The following is a 16,344-nucleotide window of genomic DNA, read 5'->3' as shown; positions in this document are numbered from 1 at the left end:
ATGACAGAACAATATCTGAACCCCTAATATTAAGAATAACTGGAATAAAATGCCTATAGTGCGAGATTCCTTCTTAACTGTTTGTAGTAGCCAGGGATGAAGTTCCCTCTTTCCAGGTCACAATCTCTCTCTCTATCTGGAGCATGGAAATCAACACAAACAGAACTAAGTTAACTTTTAATATAATGAACACGATCCTGTGGCCTCTATAAACAAAGAGCAAAAGAAAAACTGAGCACTGCTTCTCTCACTCCTGCAATTGGTGGAGGAGATAGGAGATGCTGCCAGACTTGAATATGATGCATGCCCCACCCCACCCCATCTCCTGCCCCACCTGCACTCCCAAATTGTGCCTGAACATCTTTCTTGAGTCTGCAGCTACAGCACTTTTCTCTCTTGGCTATTCTGTGCAGGAAAACATCTCACTGCTGCTGCTCGGCCTCCTTGAGGCACGTAGGCAGGAGGTAATGGCGGCCATGATGTGGGTTTCCTTTGCTGCCTGCGCACTCTGGGTGGCTAGCAGCCAAGCTGGCAAGCCGGCAATTGGTCGGCTGCCTCTAATCTGCCTGCTCTGTGTCTGTGCCCGGCTCTTGCACCCTCGCCTGACTGTGCTGCCCTCTCGCTTTTTTCCCTGCCTCCCCCAGCCGATGGTGCTGGCCAGGAGAAAACAGATGGCAGCCTGTAGAGGAGGAGGAGGGCATGTGGCTCTGTGATGTGCACCGGGGAACTGGGAAGGAAAGCATTTTCAGGTGGCAGCGCATGCGGAAACCATCTGCCACCTGAAACACGATGCACTTGTTTGGCCTCTGCATGCACCCTTTTTGGAATTGGGGAGGGGACACTACAGCCCGAAAATGCTTTCATTGAAAAGGCTTTCATTGCAGTTCCCCAGGAAGCTTCGGGAATCAGGCGCCATGTGAAAGTGAGGATCCCCGCCACATGGAACCCCCCGAAAATGTGACGCGTGGAGTGGGCGGGTGGAGCTGCATTCGGAGTATAAGACGCACCCAGATTTTCACTCTCTTTTTGGGGGTAAAAAGGTGCATCTTATATTCCGAAAAATACAGTACAATTATTGGTCCCCGTTCTTACCAAGTAAAATTAGAAGATGGTAAGATATGGAAAAGATGCAGGGCCGAATAGGAAACTCTGCCCTAAGACAACAAAAAGAGAATCCTACCCAAACAACCCAAACACCCATTAACTTCAACCTATGATCTGAGAATCCACATAACCAGGGACATGCAGGCAGGGGAGGCAGGGGAGGCAGAGCCTCACCACTATCATCATGAAAAGAAAAAAAATGTAAAAGGAAAAAGGCTGAGCTAGTTGTTGTCAGAATCACCATGGATGACTCTGCTCAGTGCTTAACTGTTTAAAAAAGCCTCTAAAAAGTGCCCTCTGCAGGAGGCGGCAGGAGAATGAGGTGCCTCATCTAGTCTGACTTTATGATCACTCGAGCAGAGCTAAGCAAGGGTTAAAAGCCGAAAAATTCCTGATGTAGTTGAGGCACGTTGTTCTCCTGCCTCCTGTAGAAGGTGGTTTTTTTAGAGGCTTTTTAGAGGCTCTGGCAGCAACTAGCTCAGCCTGACTTCAGAGCTCATGCCTTTTTTCTTTTACATTTTTTTTCTTTTTATGATGGCAGGCAAGAGCAGAGTTGAAATCCTCCCTGAAACAGCTGGAAAAGGTACATGTGTGGGTCGGAGGGAGGGGGAGGAATTCAAAAAGTTTGATTGCATGCAGAGCCACGTTGCCTTTTCAAACACACACACACACAAACAAACAAACACACAAACACACACAAACACAGCTGAATAAAAGTATATAAGCTCAGCTTCACTGATTATAAGTTTGAAAAGGCAACGTGGCTCCACCTTCAATCAAAGGCTCGGATAGGAAGGCAGCAGGGGAATGGAGGCAGGGTATGGCAGAGGAGCTGCTTTCAAGCCATTGGAAAATATATACAATCCAACTTCTGTGTTTGTGTTTGTTTGAGAGTGAGTGAGTGAGAGAGGGATCCAACTTCTCTGTGTGCATGTGTCTGTTTGAGAGAAGGGGGAGAGAGGGAGAGAGGGAGGAAGGAGGGGGAGGGAGAAGAAAAAAATGAAGGAAACTTTTTTGCAAAGGAGAAAAACAAATACTGTTGCTTTAAATCGGAACTGAGCATGCCTGGCTTTGGAATTCTGGGAGTTGAAGTCCACAAGTCTAAAAAAATTTGATACTCCTGTATCAGTGCCTCACCAGTCATAAACCTCACCGCACGTCACTGCACATAACACATACACATACCTGAGGAACCAAGAATCCAGTGAAGTGTTTGAGGAGAGGCGAATCCTGTGGACTCAGCCCCGCCCCGGGCAGTCTTCCGGGAGTTTCCATTGTTTGACTCTGGAGCAGCAGTAGACCCGAATGCCCAGGCTGCTGCCACTGTTCTATCTCAGCTGTGCAGGTCACCAACACTCTGCCTACCTGCGTGACCATGTCAGCTGAATTACTCTGATTGGGTAACACTTTTTCAATAGGGAAGTGTTAAACATGCTAATTAGTAGTAAAGCCTGAGATGTAGGTTTCACTCAGGTCGGTCTTTCCAAGTAGGGAAAGACTTTCCCTTTGGAGAGCCAAGGCCGGAGCCACAGCAGCAGCGTCTGCACAGAAAGATAGGACAACAAGAAGAAGCAGGGGGGAGGGGAGGACCAACATTGCGATGATACAGACGTGTGGTCTCGATGTTCTGAGACCGCAGCCGACACTTTTGCCACTGGGTGGTCCAATCAGACCTAAACCGTCTTGCAGAGACAGTGAACAGGAAGAATACATCTTGCTGATCTCAGGGACATCGCAAAGTCCCTGATCGATGCAAGAGAAGTTCTTCAAGCCGGCGACAAAAAAATCCAGCCAAGGCTGATGAAGTCGGGGCGGCTCCAAAACGTAAAATTAATTTAAATTGGAAAACAGAAGAAATAAGCGGCGGAATTAAGCTTTGAACGGTTTTGGACAGTGGATTATCTTACTTTTTAAATGCTATGCTCATGGATGGAATTTATGCAAGCCTTTTAAAACAAATGGATTAAGTTTTCTTCTTCTATTTTTTTTCTTTTATTATTCTTTGTAACCTATAGACTAAAGTTCTCCTCTTTCATTACTGTGGGTGTTTTTCTAACTCATTCAAGAATTGGACCTTATTTAACTTGGAATATAAAAAAGAAACTAAGAAAATTGTAACAATAACACTACTACTTGGAGGCTGGAGGTTTGTGTATTGGAAAGGAAACACTTTTGCTTTCCTTACTGATTATCCTGGCTTGGCACTCCAAGGTCTCACTGCTTGTTTATAGAGAGTGATAAGAAGAAAAGCATACAGATGTCCCTTTGAAGTATATCTTTAACCAGAGAAAAGTGAAAATAAAACTTTATTGTGAATTTATGCTTAATCTTGTAAAAACCTTCCAACCCAGAGCAGCAATGTTTGTTAGCTGGAGATAATGGCACAACTTAAACAGCAGAAAGAAACTTTAAGCCTGCAAAAGATATTCTTAAAAATTCAGAAATTATCAAACACATTTGAGAGGACGGAGAAGAAGTTGGAAGACTTAGAGCATCTAACAGTAAAGTATGATGAGTCGAGGTGGTGCAGTGGTTAGGGTGCAGTACTGCAGGCCACTTCACCTGACTGTTATCTGCAGTTCAGCGGTTCTAATCTCACTGGCTCAAGGTTGACTCAGCCTTCCATCCTTCCGAGGTGGGTGAAATGAAGACCCAGACTGTGGGGGCGATATGCTGACTCTGTAAACTGCTTAGAGAGGGCTGAAAGCCCTATGAAGTGGTATATAAGTCTAACTGCTATTGCTATTGCTATGATGAAGAAGTTGGAGGTGTTTATCAAGTTAAAAAAGTGAAGGTTAGAATCCTAAAAACCGAAAAGGAAAATGACCATAAAGAAATTAAATCTACTGATATTTATGGTGATTGGTTTGTGTCTGGAAATGGAAAGAGTGGAATACTGAAAGAGGAATTAAATGGAGGGGAACTCTACCCCAGATGGCAAGACACAGAAGAAGAAAAAACAAAAGAATTTATGGATTTAAAGAGAAAATTTATTAGCAACATTATTGATAACACTACTGACAATTAAAGATAAGCTCATTAAGGAAACAGAAGAAGGGCATCGAAATTACATGAGAGATTTTATAAGCAATGAGTTGCTAAGAAGAGTCCATACAAATTTGATTAAGAAGATGATTAGAGGACTGATACCACAAATGGCAGAAGACATGACACTGTTTTGCTACTGGAAAGATACAGGTTGATAGATGAAAGTGTATAATTTAAAACTAGTTAAACTTAGTGAAATTTAATGACAATAGATATAGTCAAATAAATAATTGATAATGATAATAATGTATACATGTTTAGTGTTATGATAAGTAATAATTGGATATGAATATTGAATGGTACCCATGAAAGGAAGATTAGAAATATTTTTGATTATATATAAAGGTTAATAAAAAAAGAACTAAGTTAGATTCAGTTAAGTCTTGATTATTAGGGGGGGAAATGTTATGATACAGAATATAGTCAAATAAAGGAGGAATAATGATAACAACGTGTATATATATATATATATATATATATATATATATATATATATATATATATATATATATATATATATATATATATATATGAGTACAACATAAGGAAATTGGATGTAAATTGTAAACACTGATTTGGAAAGGAGGATTAGAAAATTTTGTTACTAAATATTATGGATGTTTAGCTAGAATGGGACATAAGGATTCAATGTTATTGGAGGATTTTAGAAATAGTAAATGAAATGCCAGTATGTGGTTATGTATTAAATCTTGGTATATTTTATGATGGACGTTTAAACAATTATAGTCAAATAAAAATGGAGGTATGATGATGGTAACATGTATACAGTGGTGGGTTTCAAAAATTGTTCGAACCTACTCTGTGGGTGTGGCCTCCTTTGTGGGAGTGGCTTGCTACCCATGTGACCAGATGGGAGTGGCTTGCCGCCCATGTGACCGGATATGAAGATGCTGACGACACTTGTCAGAACCATCTTAAATTACCTCACACACAGCATTGGCATGCATAAGAATATGATGTAAACTTGTTTTTTAAAAGGCATCTTTGGTTTGCATTAAAACAACTTCAACACACGGAATGTTCTGATTGCACCACAAATGTAGTCATCCTTACCTTTCACAGAGGCACTGAGTTTTATAAATATGAGCATGATAGTGTAGAATAATCATATCCAAGGACCAGTGGTGGGTTTCAAAATTTTTTGGAACCTCTTCTTCTGTAGGTGTGGCCTGCTTTCCGGGTCCACTGGTGGAACCTCTTCTAATCGGTTTGGTAGATTTGATGAACCAGTTCTACCAAATAGGTGCGAACTGGCAGGAACCCACCTCTGCATGTATAAATATCTGAGTTAAAATACTTGAGTTAATATGAATTATGGTTGATGACTGTGGAAGAGATGCACGAAAGTCTTTTGTAACCAACTGATACACTTTCTACAGTATGTAAAGAAGGAAGATTCTTTGTGTTGTGTTTATTTTGAAAATAAAAAATAAAAAAATTATTTAAAAAAAGAAGCAAGGGGGAAAGGGCAAGAAGAAGCATAAGGAACAGATTTGTAGAATTAAGATCCAAAATGGGAGTACTACAATGAATAGTGGTTGAGTGGGGGTGTTGGAATTCATTATTGGAATGTGTATTTCTATGCAATCTATCCCAATCGTGCGAGTTATTAACCCAGTCACGGTGCAGCTAAGACTCGCCCCTGTACTGGGGAAAACACATCAATCCAGGCCTCTGATATCAGAGGAGACCCGCTACTTCTGCCAGCCCCGGTTACTGTAGATGGGGAACAGCACTATATAGTGTAAGATATATTAGATTCCAGGTGGCACAGGGGACGGTTACAATACCTTATTTTATGGAAAGGTTATCTCCTGTCGGAGGCATCTTGGGTTCCTAGCAAGGACTGTAGGGCACCCCATCTGGTAGCGAGATTCCACTGCAGACACCCAAAAAAACAGGAGAAAGGGGTCCTTCAACTCCTAACTAACTCTAATTTGTAGCTCCCCAGATGCTGTCTCCATGGTAGACATGGTAGGGGCCGCATGTCAGCTCTGGCCAGCTCAGAGGCCTGGAGCTGCCATTCAGGGGAGAAGACTGGGCCAGCTGCCAAGACTCACCATCCCACCTACACAAATTAAAGAAATTCATGCTAATAATCCATGATTAATTGCCAGGTGGTTTCTCTCTGGGTCACAAGGTGATGGGTGTGCACACGGGCAGGCTGCAGCTTATCTTAATTACCAATGTAGCTATAAAAGGTGGCGGGAAGCACAGGGTGGTAGCTCTGACAATTTATTCATTGCCTTAATGCTTTGTTGGTCAGTTCGTGCCAAAGGAAGAACAGAAACTGCATTTCAAACCATTTCTGTGTTTGGCTGGTTTCATTAACCCTTCGGAACCTGACACATACTTTGCCAGTTTGGATCACCTGTGATGCCTCCCTCTTTGGAGTCAGAGCGGTCCTCAGCCATCACCTACCGGATGGATCGGAGGCTCCCATAGCTTATTATTTCAAGACCTTGTGCGAGGGAACATGGCTGCTGAGTCTGCCGCTCTGGCGTCCCTATAGGAAAAACAGCAAAAAAAGGGAGAATTTGGCTTCAGAGATTGAGTTGGAGAGAGGCCAGGGTATGAATAAACTCCTCCGGGGCTTGATGCTGGCAGCAGCCTGGAGTGATATTACTCTCGAAGGCTGCTTTGTGAGGAAGACCCCGCCGCTGCCCGGAGGAGGAGCCACCCGGGAGCTGCTTGGAAACGCCGCGACCCAGCTGGCGATTCAGCTAGCTTCGGAAGGCATTTTTCAGCTGGCTTCGGAAGGCATTTTAGAACGTTCGGAGCGTTCGAGTGTGGAGAACGTTTGGAGAGCGTTTGGAGCGCCTGGAGGCGTCTGGAGGCAAGGGTACGAGCGATTCTTTTTGGGGGCCCGACGCTGGCAGCGGATTAGAGCGGACTGGCAGCGGACTAGAGACCTAGCTGGTCGGAGAGAGCCCGACACCCCCCCCATCTAGTAACTGGCTGGGAGACTTTCACCTCCCCCCCCCTTTTTTTGCTATTTATCTGCCGTGATTGTCGTGGTGCCTCTGTTGCTGAGACCGTTTGAAAACGCTGAAAACGCTGCGGCTCAGCTTTGGAGGACATCGTGGCTTGGCTATAGAGGGGGCTGTGTGTGTGTCTCCTCGCGATCATCATTGGGCCTGGAGTTTATGGGGATTGTGACTATTGTAGGGCTGTTGTCGGCTTGTTAGACCTGGTTTGTCGCTACAATTGGGAGAACGCTGTGGAGAACTCTGTGGCTAAGTTCTTGGAGGACATTGTCCCTGCGTGGCTTGGGAGTCTTTTGACTTAGCCATGATTACCATCTTTATTATCCATCTTTACTATCCACCTGAATTGGCTCCCCCAATTATCTTTATTATCCACCTGAATTGGCTCCCCCAATTATGTTTCATCTCGATAGACTTAGCCCGCCGGACTTTTCAGCTCTGCATTCCTCCCCCCAGACTGCGTTTATTATCGGGGCTCTCAACGCCTATTACTATCTTAAAGACTTTAGCCTTTGTAACACCTCCCCCTGGACCTGGACCATACATTTTCCTGTTGTTAGACTCTCCACTAGACTTATAGAGGAGAAGGCAAGATTCAAGATCTCTTATATAACCTTTACGAACTCGCGCAACTGCACAATTTTAATTGGTATGGTAAGTGTATGGGTTTGCTTGTGATTGAATGAATGGCCCACTTTTATTACTCCATTATATTGTATTTTATGTGTTTTTAACTATTACGTGGGGACTGTCTGAGTGAATAAATGAGTGTGTTTGATTCGGAGGGCCTGCCGGGGAATGCGGGGGTCACCGGGGTGGTTGGGGGGACCACGGCCACGGGAGTGGGTCGGAGCATTACGGTCGTAACAGGGAGGGGCAGATATGGCGGGGACTTTAGGGCTGGCCATTACCGGAGAAGGAGGGCTCGCTACATCACAGAGATCCCTCCTTCCGGCCCTATGAGTCCCACTCCGAGGCCAGATGGCGTGAGTAATCAGGACCCTGGTCTCAGGCTGTTGTCGCTAAATGCCAAGTCTGTTGTTCACAAGGCTCCCCTCGTCCGGGACTTAATTTTAGACGAGAGGGCAGATCTGGCATGTATTACTGAAACCTGGCTGGGCGCGGAGGGAGGAGTCCCCCTCGTAGAGATGTGCCCAGACGGATTTCAGGTGCTTCATCAGCCGAGAGCCCAGGGAAGGGGTGGCGGTGTGGCTATTGTTATCCGGGAGTCTTTAGTACCTCATAGGATCCCTGCTCCGGAGCTTGTTGGGTGTGAGTCCCTGCTGGTGAAGTTGGACCTCAAGGGTCAAGTGGGTCTGCTGCTAACGTACCTGCCTCCCAACAGCGTTGCAGCAGCCCTCCTCTCGCTCCTCGAGTCAGTAGCCAAGCTAGCAATTGAGTTCCCCAGGCTTATGGTCCTGGGGGACTTCAATCTGCCTTCGCTCGGCGAACACTCTGATGGGGCGCAGGAGTTCATGGCTTCCATGACGGCCATGGGCTTGACCCAGGTAATTCGGGGCCCAACCCATTCAGCGGGTCACATGCTCGACCTCGTATTCCTCTCGGAGCAGTGGACTTGTGATCTTGGTCTGAGGGGTAATGAGATCATACCCCTGTCGTGGTCAGACCACTGCCTACTGAGGCTTGACTTTCTGAGGCCAAACCCCCACTGTAGGGAGGAGGAACCGACCAGGTGGTTCCGCCCCAGGCGACTTATGGATTCTTTGAGGTTCCAGACGGAGCTTGGGGTCATTCCTGATACTCTCGCCCACAGTTCGGTGGAGACTCTGGTTGCTGCCTGGCACTCGGCAGCATCGGAGTCCCTTGACCGGATTGTGCCACTACGGCCCCTCCGGGTCGGCGGATCCCGGAGGCCTCCTTGGTTTACCGAGGAGCTCCAGGAGAGGAAGCGCCGGAGGAGACACCTAGAGCACCTATGGAGGTCCGATAAATCCGAATCGAACCGAGCACTCTTAACAACCTGCACCAAGGAATACATCAGGGCATTGAGGACAGCAAAAAGAATGTATATTGCCACCTTGGTTGCATCCGCTGAGTCCCGCCCAGCCACCCTGTTTAGGATAACCCGCTCCCTCCTAAATAGGAGGGATACGGGGGACCCCTTGCAGGGTAGGGCTGAGGATTATGTCCAGTTCTTAGCGGACAAAGTTGCTCGGTTTCAGTCGGATTTGGACTCCACCTTTGCAGATCCAGCCGAGGCACAAGGGGATAAATTGGCAGACCATCTCTGGGTTGAGTTTCAGGATGTTGCCCCTGGGGATGTGGACAAGGCCATAAGAGCTGTGAGTGCCTCCACTTGTGTACTGGACCCGTGTCCCTCCTGGCTGGTTGCCAACAGCAGTGAGGTGACACGAGGCTGGATCCAGGCGGTCGTTACCGCCTCCCTTCGGGAGGGGCACTTCCCCGCCGCACTTAAAGCGGCGGTGGTGAGACCCCTCCTGAAGAAACCATCTTTGGATCCAGCCGTTCTTAACAATTACCATCCAGTCTCCAACCTCCCCTTTGTTGGGAAGGTTGTTGAGAAGGTGGTGGCCTTCCAGCTTCAACGGTCCTTGGAGGAAGCTAGTTACCTTGACCCTTTCCAGTCCGGCTTCAGACCTGGTTACAGCACAGAAACCGCTTTGATCGCATTGACCGATGATCTCTAGAGAGCCAGGGATGGAGGCCATGCATCCATCCTTGTCCTCCTTGACCTCTCGGCGGCTTTCGATACCATCGACCATGGTATCCTTCTGCGACGACTGTGGGAGGTGGGGGTGGGAGGCACTGTTTTGCAGTGGTTCTCCTCCTACCTCTCGGACAGGTCACAGTCGGTGTTGGTTGGGGGGCAGAGATCTACCCCTAGGCCCCTAACATATGGGGTGCTGCAGGGTTCGGTCTTATCCCCCCTGCTATTTAACATCTACATGAAACCGCTGGGTGAGATCATTCGGAGGCACGGGATAAGATACCACCAATACGCGGACGATACTCAGCTGTATCTGTCCGCCCCGTGCCAACTCAATGAAGCGGTGGACGTGATGAACCGGGGTCTCGAAGCCGTTAGGGACTGGATGAGAGCTAACAAACTGGTACTCAACCCAGACAAGACTGAGTGGCTGTTGTGTTTCCCTCCCAATAATTTGGCTAGTGTTCCATCACTCAGGCTGGGGGGCCAAATTTTATACCCCTCAGACAGGGTTCGCAACTTGGGAGTCCTCCTGGACCCACAGCTGACCTTTGACCACCACCTGTCGGCTGTGACCAGGGGGGCATTTGCCCAGGTTCGCCTGGTGCGCCAGTTGCGACCCTACCTGAACCGGGAGGCTCTCACAACGGTCACTCGGGCCCTTGTGACCTCTAGGCTGGAATACTGCAATGTGCTCTACATGGGGCTGCCCTTGAAGAGCATCCGGCGACTCCAGCTAGTCCAGAATGCGGCCGCGCAAGTGATTGTGGGCGCACCGCAGTTCGCCCACATAACACCTATCCTCCACGAGCTGCGCTGGCTACCTGTTGATCTCCAGGTGCGCTTCAAGGTGCTACTTACCACCCATAAAGCCCTCCATGGTAGTGGATCTGAGTACTTGAGAGACCGCCTCCTGCCAATTACCTCCCTATGACCTATTAGATCACACAGATTAGGCCTCCTCCGAGTCCCATCCGCCAGTCAGTGTCGACTGGCAACTACGCGGAGGAGAGCCTTTTCAGTAGTAGCTCCGACCCTTTGGAACGATCTCCCCGTGGAGATTCGCACCCTCACCACCGTCCAGACCTTCCGCATAGCCCTCAAGACCTGGCTATCCCGTCAGGCCTGGGGATAAAGATTCTAATCCGTCCCCACCCGAATGATGAATGAATGTTGTGTTCTATTTTTACTTATGTATTGTCTTATGTCTTGTCTTGTATTCCCCTCCCCACAAATTGTAAGCTGCCCTGAGTCCCCTCAGGGAAAAGGGCGGCCTATAAATAATAAACAAATTCAAAATAAACAAAATTCAAACCTTGTCCCTTGTAGTTGAACGCAACTACAGCCAGATCGACAAGGAAGTCTTGGCTGCAGTCGCAGGCATCAAGAGATTCCTTGAGTACATGTATTGCAGACACTTCAAACTCACCACTGACCATATGCTACTGCTGGGGCTCCTCGCTGGGAACCAACAACCTCCCCGTACATGTCCCCAAGGATGACCAGATCGATCATTTTCCTCACAGCGTACGACTATGAGTTGATCCACCACCCAGGGAAGGACATCAGCCACGCTGATGCACTCAGTCATTGCCCATTACTGGAGCTGGTGGAAGACCCCACCCCCACCACCGTTGTGCTGCTGATTGACGTTGACCCAGCCAGCCTGCCAGGGACATTGCAGAGCACACACAAAAGGACAAGGGGTTGTGAAAGGTTCTGAACTGGGTGTTGACGGGGTGGCCACAGGAAAAGCTGAGTGAAGAGTTCCAGAGCTACCAAGCAGAGCTATCAACTATCAAGGTTTGCTTGTGGGGGGAGAGATTCATTGTACCTCAGAAGCTGCAGAGGTGAGCCATGAAAGCCTACCACGAGAGTCACCCGGGAATAGTATGGATGAAGGCACTAGCCCGGAGCTGCATCTGGTGGCCCAATATGGATAAGGACATCACGGAGTGGGTGGACACTTGCAGTCCTTGTCAGGAGATGATACCAGCCCCACCCTGGGCACCCGTGCAGGAGTGGAAAGCAGCCAAAGGACCGTGGTTGCACGTACATATCGACTTATTGGGACCAGTGGAAGGGCAGATGTTCCTGATCGTTGTGGACGCTTACTCCAAATGTCTGGAAGACCTGATCATGCAATCAACAACGGCGGAAGCCACCATCAGAGCGCTCTGGAAATTTTTTGCAACCCATGGCCTACCTGACACTCTGGTCTCCAACAACGGCCCACAACTGACCACCAAGATGATGGAGGTTTTCCTCGCAGAGCAAGGGATCTGGCATGTTCTCATTGCCCCATTCAATCCAGCGAGCAATGGACAGGCCGAGCAATGGTAAGGCTCACAAAAGAAATCCTCACCAAGTGGAGCTAGAGGATGGATGAATCTGGTGAAGGCACATTGACCAGTTCTGACATCACCTGGCGAATGCTGAACTGAGGAACGAGGTCGATTGGACCGCACACAAGCTCAGAACTACTCCCAGAGAACCCCAGGTCTCTGCCCTGCAGAGCATGCTCAACTGCCAGCCGGGAAGCAGATGGATGGGAACCAGCCCAACCAAGCCAAGAGATTGAGGGATGACCGCCCAACCGGAGCCGTGAAAATGTAGCTGTGTATGAAGCCATCCCACAAAGAAATGGCATCTCAGGAGCCAAAGGAACCAGGCCGGAGCTCGACTCGCGGGCCAAGAAGCTCCAGAAGGTTCCTTCCCAGGCAGCCAGAGGAACAGCAGGCTTGACTGCACTGGCTGAGCTCCCAGGGACAAGTGATCTGCACAGGTCAAGTAGGAGACCGATGCGCCATGCCTACCTGAGAGACTATGTCACCAACATAAGTCGGGGATTGGACATTGTTCATTCTAGGATGGGAGAGGTGTTACATATGGATGTAGGTTGTTAAATTTACATGTTTTCACGTGCTCACCGTGGATTGGTTGTCCAAACCCTGGGAAGTTTAAACAACTGTCATTGGCCGGCTGGTATGCTGGACCTCCTTAATTTACATGTTTTCACATGCTCACTGCGAATTGATTGCCCAAACCCCGGGAAGTTTAAACAACTGTCATTGGCCAGTTGATCTGTCAGAGCTCCTTAAAAGGGGTCACTTACTCTTGAAATAAAAAGTGCTGAAACTGACTCACACCTCTTACCTGCTGCTTTCTCGACAATCTAACAATGTGACTTGTAGTTCCTGAATCAACACATATTTGCTTGCAAACATAAGGTGCAATTTTTGGATTGAAAAGCATGCTAATTATCTGAAGAAAATCACTTTATTCCTTCACACTTTTGGCCTTCTGTAATTTAATCTGTTTCTCCATTCTACAAATAGCTTTTAAATGGCCCTTTTTCTTGCACACAAAGCATTCACATGTTTCTTGCTTCGCGTAACTCCTATTTTTCGTCTTTAAAGTAGACTCTGCAAGAGAAACCCGGACACTATTAATGTTTTCTGTTTTACACTTATATTGATCCACAAGCTTGCCCTTAACATATCCCAATATCAGCTTGACATCTCGACCTGCCTCAAATGCTATGAAAAGGATTTCATAACTTTCTGATATATTACTAATAGTATTGCAACATGAAAATCTTTTATTGCTTCTCCTACACCTCTCAGGCATTCAATCATTTCCAAGATGTGATTATGTAATCCTGCATAGCCTGGCCTTTCATCAGCTTGGTTTGGTATAACTTTCCAAACAAATGCAGTTGATTGCAGAAATTAGGTCTTTCATGCACCTTTTGTAATCCTTCCCACATTTCTTTAGCAGTTTCACATATAGGTATATGATTTTATCATCTTCTATGCTAAGGGAGATTGTGCTCTGAGATCTCTGAGCTTTCTCTATCAACACAGGTATGTGATTTACTCTTTTACATGATAAACTGAGTTGCTAATTGATTGAATATGATAATGGAAAGACAATTAAATACAGGTTAAAATATATGAAATATGGATGCATATAGAACTCTTAAGAAGATGAACAAAGTGAGATGTGTATTGCTTTTTATTTTACAGAGCAGATCAATGGAATTGTAATGAACATTGAGCAGCAAGGATTGTTATTTAAAGAAATTAAATATAAGCTAAGTTAAGAAAAGGAAAAATGGAGGGGGAAGATGAAACATACTTATAATGAGATTATAAATTCAGAATTACAAATTTGGGGTGGGTGATGATGTATAACTATACAATATTATGTTGAGAATAGGTGGGAATTGTTATCAGGTCCACATTCCGGCCAAAAATAAGTTTTTTTTGGGGGGGGGGCGTTTAAATGTAATTGCTATATGTGTAACTTTTCTTTCTTTCTTTAAAAAAATAGTAGATGTTAACATTAAAGATGTTTATTGATGTGAAATTATAAATACCATCAACATAAAATGGAGCCTGGTCAGAGGCTGAAATACACCAAGTAAATGAGATGAAGAGTGTGTAGGAGAGGAGAGAGGTAAGGAAGAAGAGAGAGTTGGGAGAGGGCGCGGGGGGGGGGGGAAGAGGAGGAGACAAAGAAGGGGTGGAAAAGGGAGAGAGGAGAAGGAGAGAGGAAGGGGAAGTAGAGAAGAGAAGGATGACAGAGGGAAGAAAGAAGGGAGGGAGGGGGAGGAGAGAGGGAGGAGAAAGTGATGGATAGGGTACAAATATGGTGTATGGAGAGCAGAAGAGCCAATAATCGTTTTTGGGGGTTGATGGTAAGACTAATTGATATAAATATTTAATAATATAAAATAATGTTGGCTATGTAATAGTATACATGTGGTTATTTGTTTCTCTGACTGCTGGACTGGAGTGTGAAATTAACCTAAGAAACTCTACTTTCAGAACCATCATGGACCCAAGTGAAATAAGCAATGGAGACATGAGACAAAGAAGCTCTCAGGAGCAGACCAGGGGAAAAGAGGAGACACTCAATGGTAAGGAGACATTTAAGGAGCATGGATGATATATTTTGTTGCACAAATTGGGGGATATCCCTGCTGTGGATAAATTATCTGGAGATTTTTGATTAGGTCTTGGAATTAAGTAGTACTATGTAGAGATTAGCATTTTGGGAGCCTTAGCAAAAAATCTTATATAACTTTACTAGAGAGCTATGTAGTGTCCCTCAAATGCTTTGGAGTCCAATCCTAAGAATCTCCTGCCATTCCAAACACCTGCTAAAAGACTGCAGTACTTGTAGTTAAAGGAATAATGTTTGTTGTATGTATTCTCCTTAATACAGATATTCATAAAGTAATTGTAGGGGTGGAAGGGATTCAGGAACAGGAGATAATCAAATGTACATTAAAGTAAGAGGAAAATAGAGGGGAGTTCTATCGATCTGGTTCTACAGAAGGGGTGAAGAGACAGTTCAGTCCAGACATTATGTGTGAGAGAAAGAGGCTGAAGACAGCCCTTCCCTAATAGTGTATTGTAGATGTAGATAGAAGAGTCCAGGGTTTGGCAAGATTCTGTCTATAGGTCTGAAATAATAAAGAACTCAGCTGGGAAGAATCACTGCATGTCATTCTTGGTTTTGGGCCTGACAGCAACCTATGAAGTGGTATTTGGTATTTATTCGATTTGTAAGCCACCCTATTCCCCGAAGGGACTCAGGGCGGCTGAACAAAAACCAGGGGAAGGGGAAAAACAAATACAGAAAGTAAGACAAACAGGACAGTGATACAACAGTTTAAAAAAGCACAGCAAGCACAGCAAATTCGAGTAGGGGGGGGGGGGCTCAACCACTGGCTTGCTGTGAAGTGGGGTAGAGAGGCAAACATCCGATAATGATTGATTCATGCATCAGTAAGAAATAATATGGAAATTTATGACAAAAAAGCTCAGGAGTTATGCATGAAGAGCAGATGTGCCTTTGATATTTGTCCAGAAATGCTAAAGTTCATCTTTCAAAGACAAAACAGTGCGAGCATTTAGTTGAAGGAAACAAGGAACATCTTAGTTAACTGGTTACAAAGAAAACATTTGGGAATTTTCATCACAAGACCGTAACCCTGTTGTTAAGTGAATCTGTCTTCCCCATCGACTTTGCTTTTCAGAAGGTCGCAAAAGGGCATCTAATGACCCCAGTACACTGCAACCATCAAATACATGCCAGCTGCTAAACGTCCAAATTTTAATCCCGTGCCCATGGGGATGCTGCAATGGTTGTAAGCGTGAAAAATGGTCATAGGTCACTTTTTAAAGTCTCATTGTAACATCAAACAGTCATTAAATGAATGGTTGTGGACTACCAGTACTACACTCTAATATTTGTAAGACGTTCTGACAATATTTTTTCCTCCTTATCTACTCCTTATCTAAACACAGGCTTCCCGATCTGCTGGTTAAAAGAGGCTACTATAGTATGGAAATCTGTTTTTAAAATAGGCTACAAAACTGAATAAAAATCATATGCTATATAATGAACTTCAGAAGCCTGGTAGAGATAGTTTTGGACCTATTTTATCCATCCCAAAGGAAAGAGAATGTAAAGAGTGGGGGA

This window comes from Thamnophis sirtalis, unplaced genomic scaffold, assembly GCF_051295495.1.
Source record: "Thamnophis sirtalis isolate CommonGarterSnake01/CBP01778 unplaced genomic scaffold, rThaSir2_p1.2 scaffold_3, whole genome shotgun sequence".
In the NCBI taxonomy this organism is placed as follows: domain Eukaryota; kingdom Metazoa; phylum Chordata; class Lepidosauria; order Squamata; family Natricidae; genus Thamnophis; species Thamnophis sirtalis.
The sequence above is the reverse complement of the archived record's forward strand: the minus strand, read 5'-3'. Positions refer to the sequence as shown.